The sequence below is a fragment of the Tiliqua scincoides genome, chromosome 1, assembly GCF_035046505.1.
Source record: "Tiliqua scincoides isolate rTilSci1 chromosome 1, rTilSci1.hap2, whole genome shotgun sequence".
NCBI classification, from domain to species: domain Eukaryota; kingdom Metazoa; phylum Chordata; class Lepidosauria; order Squamata; family Scincidae; genus Tiliqua; species Tiliqua scincoides.
This window is the reverse complement of record NC_089821.1, coordinates 272,819,863-272,839,721: the sequence shown is the minus strand read 5'-3', so window position 1 is coordinate 272,839,721 and position 19,859 is coordinate 272,819,863.

The following is a 19,859-nucleotide window of genomic DNA, read 5'->3' as shown; positions in this document are numbered from 1 at the left end:
CCCCCCCACCCCGCATCTGGGGCCAAAGTCCACAATGGCACCCCTGTGGGATGCCACCGCCCCATACACACACTTACCTGGAGCACCCGGAATCCCACACGACTCCAGGATGCATCGGAGAAACCTCCTGGGGCTTCCCTGATGCTTTCTGACCCATCAAGAGTCTCAGAAAGGCTTCTGCACAGTTCTAGTGCAGCCATTTTCAACTACTGTGCTGTGGCACACTGGCGTGCCGCGAATGGTCCCCAGGTGTGCTGCAGGAGTTTGGTGGAGGGTCATTTATTAATAGGACCATTGGGGGATATGAGTCCCCCACCAACTGCATGGTGTGCTTTGTCAATTGTCCAAAAACTGATGGTGTGCCTTGACAATTTTAGTACCTTGTCAGTGTGCCATGAGATGAAACAAGGTTGAAAATCGCTGTTCTAGAGGAATGCTCCATGCCTGGGGCATTTGTCCCTTTGATTTAATGACAGGTCCACCACTGAGGGGAGCCAAGCCTAACTTATGATAGCTCCCTTGGCTGTTCTTTCTAGCAGGAGCCACAATTCAGCTCCATTGGGTGGAACAGATTTCATTAAGCCAGTGGTTTTTACACATTTAGCACCGGGACCCACTTTTTAGAATGAGAATCTGTCATGACCCACCAGAAGTAATGTGATTTTTAACGATCCTAGGCTGCAATCCGATGCACACTTACACAGGAGTAAGTCCCATTTACTATCATTGTTAAAAGAACATACATAGTAGCTTGTTAAAAGTACAGGTCTGTAACATTTCCCCAAATGCAGTAACATCCATCCCATGGTAGCATCAAGTCTCATAGATTAAAAATAAAATATTGAACTTCACATGGCCCTGGACTCCCTTGCCTTTGGCAAGGCACCTGGAAAAGACAGCATCCCTGCTGAAGTCCTAAAATGCTGCAAAGAGATCATCATCACTGAGCTGCATGAAATCCTCTGTCTCTGCTGGAGAGAAGGTGGAGTACCTCAAGACATGAGGGATGCAAACATCATCACGCTGTACAAGAACAAAGGTGACAGGGGTGACTGCAACAACTACCGCGGCATCTCTCTCCTTAGTGTTGTAGGAAAGCTGTTTGCCCGAGTTGTACTAAAGAGGCTCCAGGTACTTGCAGAGAGTGTCTATCCAGAATCGCAGTGTGGATTCCGAGCCAACAGGTCCACCACTGATATGGTATTCTCCCTTAGACAACTGCAGGAGAAATGCAGGGAACAACGACAGCCACTCTTTATAGCCTTCATAGATCTCACGAAGGCTTTCGACCTGGTCAGCAGAGACGGCCTCTTCAAGATTCTCCCCAAGATTGGATGTCCACCCAGGCTCCTCAGCATCATCAGATCTTTCCACAAGGACATGAAGGGCACTGTTGTCTTCGATGGCTCCATATCAGACCCTTTTGACATCCGAAGCGGAGTGAAGCAGGGCTGTGTTCTTGCACCAACCTTGTTTGGGATTTTCTTCGCTGTCCTGCTGAAGCATGCCTTTGGAACTGCAACAGAAGGCATCTATCTCCGGACCAGATCAGAAGGAAAGCTCTTCAACCTCTCCAGACTGAGAGCAAAATCCAAAGTCCAGCTGAAATGTCTGCATGACTTCCTCTTTGCCGACGATGCAGCTGTCACTACCCACTCTGCCAAAGATCTCCAGCAGCTCATGGATCGTTTTAGCAAGGCCTGCCAAGATTTTGGACTGACAATCAGCCTGAAGAAAACACAGGTCATGGTTCAGGATGTGGACTCACCTCCCTGCATTACAATCTCTGAGCATGAACTGGAGGTTGTCCATGACTTTGTGTACCTTGGCTCAACGATCTCCGACACTCTTTCTCTCGATACCGAGCTAAACAAGCGCATCGGTAAAGCAGCTACCACGTTTTCCAGACTCACAAAGAGAGTCTGGTCCAACAAGAAGCTGACGGAACATACCAAGATCCAGGTCTACAGAGCTTGCGTCCTGAGTACACTTCTGTACTGCAGCGAGTCATGGACTCTTCGCTCACAACAGGAGAGGAAACTGAGCGCTTTCCACATGCGCTGCCTCCGACGCATCCTCGGCATCACCTGGCAGGACAAAGTTCCAAACAACACAGTCCTGGAACATGCTGGAATCCCTAGCATGTATTCACTGCTGAAACAGAGACGCCTGCGTTGGCTTGGTCATGTCGTGAGAATGGATGATGGCCGGATCCCAAAGGATCTCCTCTATGGAGAACTCGTGCAAGGAAAGCGCCCTACAGGTAGACCACAGCTGCGATACAAGGACATCTGCAAGAGGGATCTGAAGGCCTTAGGGATGGACCTCAACAAGTGGGAAACCCTGGCCTCTGAGCGGCCCGCTTGGAGGCAGGCTGTGCAGCATGGCCTTTCCCAGTTTGAAGAGACACTTTGCCAACAGTCTGAGGCTAAGAGGCAAAGAAGGAAGGCCCATAGCCAGGGAGACAGACCAGGGACAGACTGCACTTGCTCCCGGTGTGGAAGGGATTGTCACTCCCGGATTGGCCTTTTCAGCCACACTAGACGCTGTGCCAGAACCACCTTTCAGAGCGCGATACCATAGTCTTTCGAGACTGAAGGTTGCCAATACAATTGAATGGGGACCCACCTGAAAACTGGCTTGCCACCCACCTAGTGGGTCCCGACCCACAGTTTGAGAAACACTGCATTAAGCCATTTCTGTCCAACGTTGCACTTACCATGGACCTCCGCAGCCCCACGCCCAGGACAAAGCTCCGCGATGGCGCTCCCCGTGGGCTATCACCGCCCCTCCTGGGCAGAAATCCACCCCCCCCCACTCACCAGAGGCTCACAGAGCCTTGCACGACCTCCTCCCATGCTGTGGAAACCTCTGTGAAGTTCCCCAGTGCTATAAACTGTGCTTCCGGCAAACCAGAAGCACAGTTTCTGCCCCCTTCAGGAGCCTCAGAGAGGCTTCCGTGGGGTCCCAGCAGGGCAGTCAATGGTACACAATTGCATATACATAACAGGGATCAAATGTGTACACCAGTGGGATGGACAGAAATGGGTTAAGAGGACACCTTCCTTTTCCCCTAGAATTCAAGCACTGCCCAAACACCTTACCAACCCCAGCAGCCCCAGCACTGGGCAAATGGGGCAAATTCCTCAGGCACTGAGCCCACGCAACTCTAGGACCATGTGGGAAGCTTTACTGAGGCTCCTGACACAGTTGGAAACAGTCCTTCCAGTTTTCCAGAAGTACAGTTTAAGACCATGGGGCAGCCTCAGAAGACTTCTCCAGTTGATCTTAGCGTCACGCAAAGCTCTGTCACACTTTGAAGGTGGGGCGGAATAGTGCACGGGGGGGGGGGTGTCATCACCGATCATTGCCCCAGGAGTGATGAGGGGAAGTCCACCACTGCTTACCTCCCCTCTAATGGGTAGAGGTGTTTGTTTCCAGTGAGTAAGATAAGATTACAGCCTAAGTCTTATTGAACACAATGGACTTCGTTGTTGTTGTTCAGTCATTAAGTCATGTCCGACTCTTCATGACCCCATGGACCACACAGGCCAGGCCTCCCTGTCTACCACTAACTTCTGGAGTGTGTCCAAATTCATGTTCATTGTTTCGGTGACACTACCTAACCATCTCATCCTCTGCCATCCCCTTCTCCTTTTGCTTTCAGTTTTTCCCAGAATCAGATCTTTTCTAAAGAGTCCACCCTTCTCCTGAGATGACCAAAGTATTTAAACTTCAGTGTCAGCATGTCTTTCCAATGAACAGGGTTGATTTCTTGTAGGATTGACTGATTTGATCTCCTTGCAGTTCAAGGGACTCTCAGAAGTTTTCTCCAGCACCACAGTGGGCTTACTTCTGTGTAAAATAAAGAACACCATTTTCAAACACCTCTACTAGGGAGGCATTCAGGTGCAAAGGACCATTCCTAGCCAAACAAGGCATGTACTGGCAAGGATGGCACATGCAGCAGACTCAGAGCTGGCCTTACGATGACAGGAGGTGAACTGTGTGAGGTGGAAGAGGCAGATGAGCCAGAGCAGGAAGATCTGCCATCTTGTGTCATGTTTCATTCCACTTTCTACTCTGTCCTGCTCCCACAGTAGAAAACCTCACCTCCTGCGCTGTGGATCAGCAGGGCTCAGGTCAGTCACCACCTACCACTACAAAGTATCTCAGGGCCCAGTTCTAACCATGCACTATGCTGGAACGTGTGTTCCATCAGCATAGCACAACCAGAGAGTGTGGCCTGGCCGCCACCAGAAGCGGCAAGCCAAGCAACTGGGTCTGTGCAGTGACAGATATACCCACCACCTTGGGTAAGGCCAAGAACCACCATTCAGAGCGTGATACCATAGTCTTCCGAGACTGAAGGATGCCAACAAGGTTGGGTAAGGCTGCACAGGGGCTGCAAAAGAGGCAGGGAGGAGGTGGAACGGAGCAGGGTGTGGGCAAAATGGGGTGGTGTTGGGGACAGGGAGGAGGGCAGATCAGGAAGGGCCAGGTTCAGCAGTGGCAGCGTCCACTGAATTCTGACCCCTGTTTCCATCCAGAGCAAATGGCAATTATTCAGGCTACAGCTACCCTGGGCAAGTAGGGTGATAAAGAATTGGGTTGGCCAGATCATTGGCTCCCTGGGTCATTCCTAAGAGGTCTGGCTTATGTGCTGAGGATCCCTTTTAATTGGGATCCCCCTGAAAAGGGAGGAGGACAGGGAAAGACACCCAGTTCCACTCTTCTTTCCCCACCCGGTAGCAGTATCTAAGCTCGGGTGGTGTAGTGGTTAGTTTCAAATCCCCCCTCAGCCACCAAGATTCCTGGGTGACCTTGGGCCAGTCACTTTCTCTCAACCTCACCTACCTCACAGAGTTGTTGTGAGGAAAAAAGATGGGGAGAAGCCGTGTACACGGCCCTGAGCTCTTTAGAGGAAGGGCGGTATAAAAATGTGATAAATAAATAAATAAATTTTGCTTTGTTGGGAGGCACCCAAGTTCAGCCACATGGGCTGTGTGCCTTGCTTCTTCCTGTTTCCCCACAAGATGAGCCATGGCATTCTCAGCACGCTCCTAAATAGCCGATTTTTATTTTCATTTATCATTTTGCTCTACCTGATTCGGAGCTTTGTAACTCATGATTTGGCAATTTGATTATTTCTTCTGTTTAAATATCTGTATCTCCTGCACATTTATAAATTATACATGTTCTTGTCATTATCTTCTTTGTTCCCAATATACTCAATTGAGATTTGCAAAGCCACGCTTTATCAGTTGCCGCTGAAGATGAAAATGAACTTAACAGAAGCAAGCAAAAAGTTTGGGGAAGGCAGCCACAACAAAAAAATTATCTTTGAGTGTTTTGTGCAATGGAATCATTTGACTTGCAAATCTGAACAGCATTACAAGTTTTGGCACTGATCGCTGCTACATACATCTTCACAACACCATCAAATTCAGGGTTGCCAACTGCCAGCAAATTTACTGGCTGCCAGTAAAAAAAAAAAAAAAAAAAGTTGTAAAAATTTTCTTGCCAGTAAATTCCTCCCTCCCTGGCCCTGTTGATGCTCCTCCTAACAACTTAATAGCTATCACCATTTATTGCGTGTTTGCCTTGTATCATTTTAAAGAGCATTTTTTCCCCAAAAAAGTCAGGTGGTCTTCAGTAATGTTTTACTTTTTTGAGCTGTCATTCCTAATCACATTTTTTTAACAGAGAGCACAATAAGCCATCTGCACCTATGCTGGCTGTTGATGGCCAACCCACAGCACCAGCAGCTGGAATTGGTGGCACTACTGGGCAGAAGCAGAACATCCAATAAAGTGAACTCCTGCTTGCTCTAAGTTGCTTTGATGCCACTTGGTCCCTGGCTCAGTGGACTAGAGGTAAAACCATCCTAATTACCCAATCTCATGGGCATGCTGCACCTCCAAACTTTTCATTCCAATTTCATTCCATTTCATTTCATTTTTGGCTGTCACAAACAGCAACACTCCATTTTGCGCAGCCAGGCTACCACTGCAAGTGGCTACAACCACCACCGGCAGCCTTCCCACAAGGGTTGGTGCCAGTAGGTGAGCATGAGGGAGAGGGGGTGGAATAGGCTGAGAAGGGGCAGAACAGGGAGAAGACTGGGGTAGAGAGAAGGATGGATTGAGGCCAAGAAGGGGGCACTATCAGCAGCAGTAGCACCATCAATTGGTCCTCTGACCAATTCCTGGTGTCAGTCTGCCTTCCTGGGTCCACTCAGACTTTCGCCAGCTAAATTGCTGGTGCATGTCCAAGTAGACCCATTTCAGCATCAGCAGCTTATCCCCAGGCAAGGCAGCAAATGTTCCCTTACCCAGAGAAGACTCTGACCGCATATGTTCAGGGTGTCCTGTGACATGTTTACTACCACCAAGATCTGAACCCACTCATACTCTAACATCTACACCATGCTGGCCTTGGTGTCCATGTACTGCCATCTTATAGTGATGGACACTGTTTCTGAAGCTTACCTCTATCAAGGTCATATGTAAGTATTACATGTGTATTGCAACATACACAAGTAGCAGAGGGGTGGGGTTGTACCTGTTGGCCCTGGCTCTGCCCACTACACTGTGAGAAAGCCTATGTGTGCTTAGGCTCTTTTATAGACCATGCTGACAGCATTAGGGGACAGTCAGGCTGGTGCAATACCATCCACCACCACCCATGACCCTTCATGGTGATGTTTGAAAAAGTCCTAATAGTGCTCACTCCCTTGTCACACACATTCCTTCTGTCTTGTTATGGGCACTTCCTCAACTGGTATATAGAAAATGCCTGCCTTTGATCAGTTTTGACTGCATGAAGAGCAAATCTATACATTATGATTGAGTGTAAGAAAGGCAAGGAGGATTATAGAGTGCTCTTTTAGGCAGTAACATAGTAAGCCTGGTGTGAGACAGGGCCACCCTTCCTGCAGCATTCTTCAGCTCTGCTGCACTCTCTGCAGAACATTTGCCACCTGAGTGCACAGTGTGGCAAGGGGAGAAAAGATGGGCCCTCCTGCCCACCCCTCTTTCTGTTTGGCTCCAAAACAGAACCATTCCAGATGTGGGGGGTGTGGCTCTGATGGAGGGGGTGACACAATGACACAGGGGGTATCATCACATCACTTCACCCCCCAGTGTTGGCCAGTCCAGTTATGCTGCTGCTTTTAGGTGCCAGGTTACAATGTAGCTTTTTTCATTGGCACTTTGAGGTGGCTAGGTTGTGCTGAATGTGAGGCAGCCATTGGAAATATTTTTAAACTAGCTGATCAGTTGTTTTTTATTCTGCTGTTGCACTGCCAAATATTGATGGCTTTTTGTTTTGAACTTACAATGATGCCTTGTGTTCAATCAGATTACTGGTCCAACTGGATGTTGTTAACACATCCACATGACAGGTAGTGGCTCTTCAGGGATCTCTCCCATCCCTACCTGGTGATAACCGAAATTGAGATTAGGACCCTTCTGTAGGGAAGCAGGTATTCCACTATGGTGCTATCACTTTTTTCATTTTGCTGGCACCCAATTTAGATTGGTTTACACTGTTTGCATTGTTGTTTGATGTTAGCCATCTTGGATCAGTTAAGATAAAGTTAGCATATGCCATTTCTAAAATAACATTGAAAAGTACATGATGTAAGAAGTCTTGGTAATGACCCTGGGGGCAATGATATAGCCAACTCCCATGTGAGACTTCCCAGTCTTTGTGACTGGCTACATCAGAAGTCCTACTCTCTGTCCCATACAACTGTGAGACCAGGTGAGCGGGTGAGAGATAAAACCTCAGTGGTGGCACCATTCTCCACCCAGTGGAGATTCACCAGACTCCCTCTGTATCTTTTGTTAGACAAGGAAGACTTTTTTTTTTTTACCCAAGCTAGCATTAATCAGTGACTACCGCTTTAATGCTCTCTGCCTACTAATGACTTCCCTGCTGAAGGGTTCAGTAGGCAGCACCAAATAAAACATGGCTCAAACTCATTGAGAAAGATCAGAGGAACCAGCAATTGACCAGTGATAAGTCTCCACCAGTGACTGACCAGCGATGACCAGCAATACGGCTAGAAATATCACCAGCAATCACCAAGAGTGGAAGTGTGCCATGAATGAAACACAGATCCCAGTGGCACCTACAGCAGCATATTGGTTGCGAAGACAACCTGCTCTCCAAGCTCCAGCTAAGGACAAAAGAAGAAGAATGAATCCTCTCTTCTGAAGGTTTTGTTTTATGTTCCATTAATTTGTGATGTAAGTTGTTTTGTTTATTGCTTATTGGCTATATTATTATTATTATTATTAACAGTATTTATATACTGCTTTTCAACTAAAAGTTCACAAAGCGGTTTACAGAGAAAAATAACTGAATGGCTCCCTGTCCCAAAAGGGCTCACAATCTAAAAAGATGCAAAAGAACACCAGCAGACAGCCACTAGAACAGACACTGCTGGGGTGAGGTGGGCCATACTCTGGTGAGGTGGGCCATACATACACTGGGCTATACTATTTTACTATTTTTGTATTATAACCTGCTTTGATTATCCATCCTATTAGAAAAGCAGGATATAAATGTTAGATAAACAAAACTTGGGGGCCCATGTCTGGGGACTCTTAAAAGAACATTTGGCCTATAATCTTTCTAGCTGTGTGACTCCACTGCCAGAAAGATTGCAGAGCTCCTTTGGGCTTATGCCATCTCGAGTGCAAATACTCCGTGTGCACGGACCCAGTTTGTGATCAATTTGAAAGCGTAACCTCACTGAGCAAAAGGGATTTGGTGAGTCTTTCGATTTACCCTCCAAAGAAGTGGAGGGATCGAATCCATTTAGGTAGATAAATGGTTGCATTCACACTAAATAAAGGTCAAAGCAGCCCCCTGTACTAGGTGCCTTTGACATCAGTTTGCTCACATACAAAACATGACCTATTATTCAGAAGTGATGGTGATAAAAAATTTTCAATCCTCAGGAAGAAACAGCAGTTCTGTGCAGCTGGTTTCAAATCCATTTGGTCAAATGTTAGTCCCCTGGCTGCTGGCTTGTTTCCTGCTGAATCACATGCTGGAGTTCTCTGTGGAACTGCAGGGTTTCCAAGCGCAGGTGGTGCACTGCGTATTTAAATGTAAAAAATATATGCATATATATTATACTTGCAGCACAATCCTATGCATGTCTATTTGAAAGTCAGCCCACTGAGTTTAATGGAACTTACTCTCAGGTAAGTGTGTTTAGGATTTCAGCCTCACAGCCCCATCCTATAACTGTCTACTCAGAAATATGTCCTAAGGAATTCATTGGGGCTTACTCCCAGGAAACAGTGCATAGGATTGTAGCCTTAGAAAACTAGCACCTCCAGGAAAAGCAGTTCCAGCATAACCTTTCACTGCCAACATTTCACAGTTAAAAATGGGGAGGCACTTCTAACCTCTCTTCTCACACCTCAGCATCCTCAGACCCACAACATTACACATTGTTGAAGGCTCCTCTACAACTGCCATGCATTGCATGCCCTTCCTCTCTGCAATATACTGTCCAGTGCTGTGGTCTGAAAGTGGTGGGACAGTGAACTGGTAGGAGAAAGGAAGGGCTGTGCCCCTCCCCTTGAAAAAGACTAGAGGAGAGGCAGAGACTCAAACTCCTGTTCCAGAGTAAGCTTTTTTGGTTGATATTTATGTATTTATTCTTATAACACCATGTGCACATGGCACTTTATAAAGAATGACTGTAATTCCCTTCCCCAGTGGGCTTACAGTCTAGATTTTGGCATAAATGAGATCAAAGAGGAAGGAGAATGGATGAGGGATAACCAGGGGAAGAATATGCCATTATTTCCATTATACATACTTAAGCTTAGGTACAGCTTGGGGATTAAGAGGTAAGGCTTGAATATTTACATGTGACATGTACATTGTCCAATGTGTTTTAATAACAATCTTACTCAAGGACCTAAGGTCTTAATATATGTTCACTAGTCGGAAGTTAAGTGCACTGGCATTTCTAGAGGGGGGGCAAAACTAAGTTTTGCAGGGTGCCTCAATGCACCCTGTAAGCTGCCCCTCCCTCTTGCTGTACTTTCATGGTGCTGTCTTGGGCATCACTGCCTCCACTGCTGCTTCCCAGCAGTCATAAGAACATAAGAACATAAGAACAGCCCCACTGGATCAGGCCATAGGCCCATCTAGTCCAGCTTCCTGTATCTCACAGCGGCCCACCAAATGCCCCAGGGAGCACACCAGATAACAAGAGACCTCATCCTGGTGCTCTCCCCTACATCTGGCATTCTGACTTAACCCATTCCTAAAATCAGGAGGTTGCGCATACACATCATGGCTTGTACCCCATAATGGATTTTTCCTCCAGAAACTCGTCCAATACACTGATAAGTCACTGATTCCAGTCACTGATAAGGGCTGGAATTCCTTTGCCCCTCAGCTCCTCACAGCAGCCATGTAGAGAACTGTTTCTTGGGCACTCTGTATATCTTACTCTGAACCACCAGCTAAACAGCTCGCTCCAGACCAGACTAGATGGAAAGTTGCACATTGAGAGCCCCCAACATCTTCTGGTCTCAAAACACACCCACAGAAGGACTTTGGGATGTAGACCATGAGGAAGGAGGTCTAGACCTTTTCTCCTGCATGACAACTCTGATCCAAATCTCCCCTCTCCCAAAGCTGCTAATAACTGTGGAGAGGAAAACTCATGGGCACCAAATTAGCCTTGTAAGCTTTCACTTTGAAAGCTAATAGGAGGTCCAGGAAGATTATTTGAGTCGGGGTATTTGGAATGACAGAAGAGACATTTGAGACACAAGAGGCACACCTCTCAAGCATGTGTTTGTGTGCACATCTAGCCTGACCCTAAAATAACTGCAGCTTCAGACAGCAGGTACCAGATTTCTAAAAAAGCAGTGCCTTACCAACCCCAGGTTACATTTGAACAGTAGTAACTACACATCCACACTCACCTGGAACAGTTCAGATCAGGATCCCAGAGCATAATTAATGCAGGGCTCAGATTAATACACAGCTCTACTGCTAGTTTCTTTCTTATTACGCCACTTCTCCACCAGCCAAAGGCTAAAACATGTCTGAGGGCCCAATTCTATCCAATTTTCCAGCACCGGTGCAGCCACAACGCACCTTGAGGTAAGGGAACAAATCTTCCTATACCTTGAGGAGGCCTCTTTGACTGCCTCCCCAACACAGAAAGCAGTGCATATTCCATTGGCACAGCAGCACCGGCACTGGAAAATTGAATAGGATTGGAGTGGCTCTTGTATTCCATTTAAGTTCCACAAATTCTAAAGTCTCACCAAGGAGCTGAAGAACATTCCTTGCGCAGGAAGTATGCTTCCAACCAGAAATGCTTTTTTTTAAACTCAAAAACAGCCACACTTTTGGGGGGGGGGGGCAGCAGGTTCATTTTTTTACCCCACAAGCTGTTTATATGCTTAAAATCAAACCCTGAAGTGATGGTCTGCTCCTGATGCAATTTCAAATTGGTAGCCAATTGCTGCTTCGGAAGGGCAATTTGGAGCACGGAAATGACATGGGGAAGGAATGAACTTCCTCCTTCTGGTATGTCCATCCAAGGTCATCTCTCCTGTGGTAGTTTTTGAGATAAAAAGAAGAGCTTCTAGGACTCCATTACATGTCACTCTGAAAAGTTTGGCATTGTTGAATTTCCAGTCAGAGATAGCAGAGTATTGGCAAGAATTAAACCAGTAAGAAATGAGTGGAGTTTCACACACCTTTCTGCACCTAGACCCCTCCTCAGAAAGAGTCTGTAATTAACTGCCGCTGGCTTTTCTTCTGGTGATATTCAAGCTGCTTGCTCCAGCTCCTCAGGCTCTTGAAAATATGGCATTTACCTAGGACTGAAGTCTCTTTACTTTCATTGATTGTAATAAGAATCAATCTCCTGAAATAAATGCATCGATCTGCAGTATAAATGCTTATGTCTTGGATTTTTTTTTCCTTCTGCTTTCTTACTTACCAAAGTAGACTTCACCTCATTTGAATCGGTTGATGGAGAGAGGACATGAATGGCTTATTGTGTTTGCACAAATGTCCAATACTAGATTTGACCAGGACACTATTGTCCAGGACTCAGTGGTCCTGTTAACAGAGGATGGGGAAGGATGGGGAAGCTGCACACTCTCCTTGAGGGAGACATCTTGGGCATACAAGGCTACTTCAAACATTACATATTTACATGCATGTGAGGTATTTTAATTGTCCACTTCAAAATGTAAAGTGGGAATACCACAAAGATGTGTTTGCAAAAGCATACAGATACATTTGCCTGCAGTCCAATGTATGCTCAGGAGTGACTGCATAACAGTCATTCACTAGCACCACAGTAGCAGCCTAAAGGCCTTTGGAACACAGTGATTTGTATCTGTTCTTTTTGCACCCCAGACATTTCTGTCCCAATATATCTATATCAGATGTACCTTTTTATTTATAAAATGCAAAGATAGGGTTAGGGCTAGGCCTGGCATAAGAGATTTAGGATATATAACTGGGCAACAAACCCCGTGTTATAATGGAATGCAAATGACTAGGATGCCAAAAAAAAAACACACCCCAAAATCAGATGCAACTGTCCAGAGATGTCAGTGACCAGAATGCATTTGACCAGGAAGCAATGGTCCAGGACACAAATACCTTTGTACCATTTCTGCTCCACATGGATTTTTGTCCCATCTTCCCAAAATTTCAGGCAGCCTTTTGAGATTACAGCTTTTTCCAGGCACCCACTACTATACGACCATCCATCCCCCAAAAAACCAATCAATTCAATATTGTTATTATTATTAACAACTTTATTTATACCCGGCCTTTCTCCCCAAAGAGACCCAAGACAGCTTACAACAATGATTAAAAACACAAATTAAAAACATGATATAAAAACAAGATAAGACATATTAGCATTTAGATCATTGTAGACTTTAAAAAAACACTCTGGGAAAGTAGAGGGAGTCATGGTAATGGGTAATTGGCACAAGAGCCAGCCAATCAGCAACCTGCATAAGTGGATGTGGAGTTGGGAAGAATCACCTTCTTCCCAGTGATTATCACATGAGAAGTGACTCTGCACAAGCAGCCAGTCCCTGAATGAGGAACAACTGGTTGCTCCAAGTTTGAATTCCTTAGCAGGTTTGTTCATCCATTCAAAAGGGCAACTGTGGAGCCAGAAGCTGAATCACTCTTAAAAGTGGGTACATCTGCCTCATGCTACAACATGGTATATCACAAGTGAGACACTCATTTCCCATTTTGTTGAAGATTCAGATTGATGGCATAGTACCATCCACACTTAGCTCTTGATGATCACCTGTGAGGGGTATGATGGTTGAACAGGAGCATTTGAACCCTCACTGAGAATGAAACATGCAGGGTCTCTGTGTTCCCATCTAAAAGAATCTGTGTAAAGGATGTGGGTATCTGTAAGTTTTCCCTTGCTGGGCAAGTTGCAGCTTTTGAAAAGGGCATTTTTAATCAAGGAAAGGGTTATATCCCAATCCTCCAGTGACCTAGTACCAATAGGATTGGAGGGTGGTCCTGAGTAGCCATTCCTTTAAGCTGCACCAGCACATGGCCACACAGCAGGAATTGAAGGAATTGAGGCACAGCAGGAATTGAGTGCCCTCTCTCTTGGCACTCCAGAGCTCAATGATGACATCATCATTGCCAGGCACTCTGGAGCCATCCCATGCAAGCCACTGTAGGGCTCCATGCACTCCCTGATAAAATGACAGGGAACATTGGTGAGGCTACTGCCAGTTTCTTTAAAACCTGCAGAAAATCAAAATCGCTGGCCCAAATGAAGCATATGTGCCTTTCATTCTTCAATGTGTCATTCAGAAACATAGATCTCTGGTTCCCAGCCTAAGTCCCCAACATCTCCTTATAAGGCTGGGAGAGGACCTTCTTTCTCCAAAACCTTGGAGAGCTGCGAGCCAGGGTGAACCATAAGCTGACTCTGTCAAAGGCAGCTTCCTTTGTTCTTAGAAATGCCTGCTTGCTTGCTTTTGCCCTAGGATCTCCTTGTTCATCAGATTTTTATCCTGGTTTTCCTCCAAGAAATTCAAGGTAGGATCCGTGGTTCCCCCTTTATCTCCACAACAACCCTGCAAGGTTAGGTAAGTCAAGTGTCAGTGAACAGCCCAAGGTCACCTGGCAATGTCTGTGGTTGAGTAGGAACTTAAACATGAGTCTCCCGGTTCTAACCCAAATGTCAGAGAAGCATCCCTGGGTAGAAGATCCACTGCTCAGGAATAAAAGCCCAACAAGTATGAATGGCTACTGGTGTGCTTTACTCTCAGAGTTCCACAGAAATAAATTGGAATAATTTAGCATTTGGAAGTACTGAACTCCATACTGAACCATAGTATTTCAACCACTATGAGAAACAATGCAAAGGAATATTTCTAAACCACCTTAGCAAAACTTGCCTGCCTCATTTCTTTGCCATCATGGGCTGGATACAAAAAATCAATACATTATATGTATCAATACACTATATATATCAATACTATACTATACATCTATATATATATCAATACATCAATAATACATCAACAACATACAATCAATACATCAAAACATACAATACAATTCAATACAAAATTATATGTATGTATTATATGTATCAATACATACATTACAATACAATATTAATATTGTATATATATTAATATATATATACTATATATACTATATAATATATAAATATATTAATATACTTTATTTGTATCCTGCCCTTCTCCCTAAAAGGGACCCAGGGCGGCTAACAACATGTAAAAACAGATTTAGAAAACATAAATTGGCAATAAATAGCAGATAAAACACATTAAAAACACATTAACAGAGACCATAAAAACAGTAGCCAGATTAAAAGACAGAATAAAAAGAGCATAAAAGAGCAAATCACAGAGGAATCCGGCCTGTAAAAAACTAAAAGATGTATAAAAAAATGTTAAGAAGGCTAAGAAATCAGAAGGCTTGTTGAAACAGCAGTGTCTTCAGGCCTCGCCGAAAACTCTCAAGAGAGGGAGCCATTCTCAAGTCAAGGGGAAGGGAGTTCCATAATGTTGGTGCCACTACCGAGAAGGCCCTATTTCTTGCCGCCGCCCCACGGACCTCCTTGGGTGGCGGCACTTGTAAAAACGCCTTCTCTGATGACCTGAGAGGGCGAGCTGGATTGTACGGGAGTAGGCGGTCTCTAAGATACCCTGGCCCAGAGCAGTATAGGGCTTTAAAGGTCAAAACCAGCACTTTGAATTGAGCCCGGAAACGAATGGGCAGCCAATGTAGCCCCCGGAGAAGCAGACTGACAGAGTCAAACCGCCTAGCTCCATACATCAATACATACGTACAATACGCCTAGCCTATTAATACATCAATACATCAATATATCAAAACTATATATATCAATACACTATATATCTTCATTTTTTTCAGGTTAACAAACAAAAGAACCATCCTGATACGTGTAATTGTTTTTTAAATACAAATTAGAGAGCAGTTCCAGGAAACCAGCATCTCTCTGCTGCAGGCATACCTGAAGGCGTGAAAGCCTGTTCAAGTAAACTGGATAATTGCAGCATTCTTTTTTGAAAGGCTGGCGTTTACCCTGAAGAGTTGGACAAGATTTTCCTTGGCCTGGTGGTTCGTTCTGGCCTGGATCCAGAAGAGCTCCAGCTCCTTCTTATCTATGGGTTGCTGGACTGGCTTATATCCATTTGTCCCTGTGGAAATCAGAGTGCTCTATTTTTACCTTTTATTCTTCAAATTGGACTCCAGCAGCAGTTTCCCTGGATTAAATTAAACACATGATGTAATCAAGAAGTGTGTTCAAGCCCTACTATCTAATTTACAATGGAAGCTACCTTCCACTGCATCAGGCCATTGGTCCATCTAGCTCAGCATTGCCTGGCAGTGGATATAAAGGGCTCCAGACAGGGGTCTTCCCCCAGCCCTACCTGGCAATATCAGGAATTACGGTCTTCTGCATGCAAAACCTGAACTTCTGACCCATATCCTTAGCAATACCCAGGAACTAGGCCCAGTCCAAGCCCAACCAGAACTTGAATCAGCCCTCAAATTCTGCCCCCCCCCCTTTGGAAGGCATGCACATTGGCACAGTTCCCCTCATCAGCAGCTCCTCCTTCTCCACTTCTGGTTGGAGGGAGTTCTCCCCCAGGATGCAACTCCTCCCTCCCAATCAGTGTAGAAGAAGCTGTTACCAAAAAGGGCTGTTTTGTTTAGGGGAATTAGTATATTAGCCTTTTGGAAACTTTTAGGATTGCAGGCTGGATAGCAAGACAGCGTAAAGCAAAGAAATCCCTCGTTTAGCTTAAAGAGGAGACTGGGAGAAAGGTAACTTTCAATCAAAGGATTATATTTTATTGCAAAAACACACAAAGGTAAACATAATACACATGGAAAATGGTAAGTATATGTCTACTTGAATCCTAGTACTTGGATACAGTGTACCTAGCTTTATGATGGCTGCATGTGCTATGTATTTTGTGTATCCGATAAGGAATCTGAAAAGGATAGGTTGTAGGGAAGGATTTTAGGGGTCCCTGGTCTGCCTAACCCTGTTTGCTAACTAAAGATGGGGGAAGAAGGGGAGAAATAGGTAGGATGGAAGGGAGTGAGTTTTAGACGCAAGATATATTTACCTGTCCCGGGGAGCAGTTGGATGGGAAAGAGTTCTAGGAAGGACCACTCCCTTGGGAGGGCAGCCAGAGAGAGAGAGAGAGAGAGAGAGAGAGAGCATGTGCTCGGAGTTCTCTCTTAAAAGGGGTTGTGGCTCACCTAGAATGACCCGGATGTGTCCTAGTGCTGGTCTAGATGTGCATGCTCAGTATACACACAGGTACACGTGGAGTATGAAAAAAAAGGTGGAAGGGTCCAGAAATCAGCTATCAGCAAAGCCTGACTCTGGGGGAGGGGGGAGTAGCTTGCTTCCTGTTGCTACTGGACTTTGGAGTCTGGATGTAGCTTAATTTAGTTAACAATAGGTGATAGACTTTGCTGCCAAAGTCCTCCTCCTTTAAGGTGTTTGCATATGCTTGATTGGATCAGGAGGCACATTGATTAGGTTAAAACAATACACATACAGAGACATTTGCTTGTCCCTAGAGAAAGGAACTCTATACCATAGTCTTTTGAGACTGAAGGTTGCCAACAACATGAGAAATGAGTGAGCTTATGATTTGATTCTTTTGTGGCCTGTAAGAGAGGTTTTAAGCCTGCATTTTTGTCCAAAATACATAACCAGATATAAAAACACAACTTGGAAGGGAAAAGGGGATTTTCACGTAACAAAGCAGCAGTAGAGGAGAGGAGGTGGTGGCTCTCTTGGGGCAAGAGTAGTCAGGATCACTGTAGTTGCTACCTCCTCCTCCAGCTTCACGGTTTCAGCAGTGGTGCTAGAGGTACATCCCCTAGTTTGCCCTCCCAATGTCTCTCTTCCATCCCTGCCTTCTTCCTTGTCCTTGCTCTGCCATCCTGTTTTGAAACAGAGCAGCAGAGCTGGAACAAGGAAGCTTCCACACCACTTTCAAGTGACATTTTTTTCCTCTTTTGGAAGTGGGACAACAATTCTCTCTGCTTCCTTGTTTTGGCCTCATCCTGCTGATGTATGTCAAGATACAGAGTGACTAAGTGATGGGAAGCAACTGGGGGCAAAGTAAGGCAGCTGTGGAGGTGGTTGATGAGTGCAGGGTAACATATGCACTCTACCACTCAAAGCCACCACTTCACCTTGCCTCATAGTGTGGGCCGGCCCTGCCTAGACTGCATGTCCCACACTAACTATTGTTTATGCATTCCTTCCAAATTATGCCAGGGATTTTATTTATTTATTTATTGGATTTATATTCCGCCTTTCTCCCCAAAGGGCACCCAAGGTGGCTTTTGAGCTCTTGCTTTCCCTCCAGCTGGTAGCAGGCAGAGCAAACAAGGAAGGAAGGCAAATTTATTCTTGGCCAATTCAAAGGCTTCATACTGCCTGCCAATGATGGGGGCATGATTTTTCTTGTGGAGAAGATACACAAAAGAGAGGGAGGGGCAACAACCAAACTGGCAGTGAAAGAAAGAGATGGCAAACTGCAAGAAGGTGCAGAAAGAATAAGCTGTAATTTTAAAAATGACTGTAGACCCCAGTCTTTTTGATGAATACCTTTTTTTGTGACATAAAGAAAATTCCTTAATGCAAATTCCTATAATTTAGGACTATTCTAGCAAGTCTGCAGCCACTACAGAACAAATGTAGGGATTGTGTACATTGCCTTTTACCTCATTTGCAAGGCTGAAGTTCATAAGCAATGCCACAGAATGGTTCCCTGACCCAAAAGGGCTCACAGTCTGCAAAGATACAGAAGAAACACCAGCAAATAGCCACTAGAAAAGACACTGTGCTGGGGTGAAGAGGGACAGTTACTCTCCCCCTGGTGAATATCAGGTGAGCCCCACTTGAAAAAGTGCCTCTTTCCCAGTTAGCAGGGATAACAGCTATACTGTTGATTTTATCGTTTAATTCAGTACATTTATATCCAACTTTTCTTCTGTCAAGGGCAGGGGCCACTGCTCCTTTATGTGTTGCATGAAGGTAGCCCCAAGTTCAGTCTCAAGATTACTAGTTAAGAGCAGGTAGCAGGTGATGGAAAAGACCTTTGCTTGCGATCCTGGAGTTCCACCAGTCAGAGTAGGCAATACTGGGCTGGCTGGATCAATGGTCAGACTCAGTGTTAGGCAGCTTCACATGGTCATCAAAGACCTCTCGGTGGTGATCGCCCATCCAAGCATGAACCAGACCTAGCCCGACTTTGCTGCAGCAAGGCTGCTTTGGAGCCTGCTTGTGGTACAGAAATGAAATGGCACTTCAGAAAATGTTGTTTGGAAAGTTTGTTTCCAATGCCTTACATAACTAGATAGCGGGCATAAACTAACCTGCCTTATAATTCCATGGTGCTTTGCCCCCCCTCTTTGCCAATAAACATTTCAGCTCCGTGATCCTGAGCTAGTGACTAGCTGAAGCCAAGTTGTATTTCCTCAGAGGGTTTCTGCAAGCAAACTCTGCCTTCTAATAAATGCCAACCAGAAATGCTAATGTCCTTGTTTATCATCATATCCAAAACTGCAATACCCAGAGGGCGCAGGGAGGAGTTCACCTGAAGGGCACAGCTTTAAAAGCCACTTCAAGGCAGACACTTCCGCAAAAGGCACTGATAGTTTGCAGTTCAGTCTCCTGGGAAGATTCCTTGGCAACGAGTTCCTCAAATCTTCTACTTTTCAGGGTATTAGAGATGCACACGCAGGCCAGAGGAAGAGAGGCTCAGTTCAGGTTCAGATTTATCATTGATTTGAGAGTTGAATCTATGGAAGTAATGCAGACACAAGATGCAAGCTAAGCGCCTCCTCTCTAAACAGGAAGCCCTGGCTGGGAAATGACACAGACAAGCCATAGTCTCCAGAGAGTCACCAAGAGCTATAGCCGACCTTGGTGTCTGTGAATTTTGCACTACATTTGAATTGGCAGCAAAGTGGGGAGGGGGTGACTGTGGAGAGCAGGCTGTAGCTGCCAGGAGTTGCAGGGGTTAGAATTGGGACAGAACCCAGCGAGGCAGTAGTCAGGACTATTTTCCTGGGTCATGAAGAGTTGCCATTATTGGATTGGCTTAGTCCACCCTGGCTCTCCTTACTAGGAAGGCTTCCTGTTGATGCCAGAACTTAGCCAACAGAATGGCAGCTTTTCTGGCCTGACTTGACTTTGTTCCGCCTATGACCATCTTGACTCAGCCCTGACAGTGGCATGGCCTCAAAACACAGTTAAG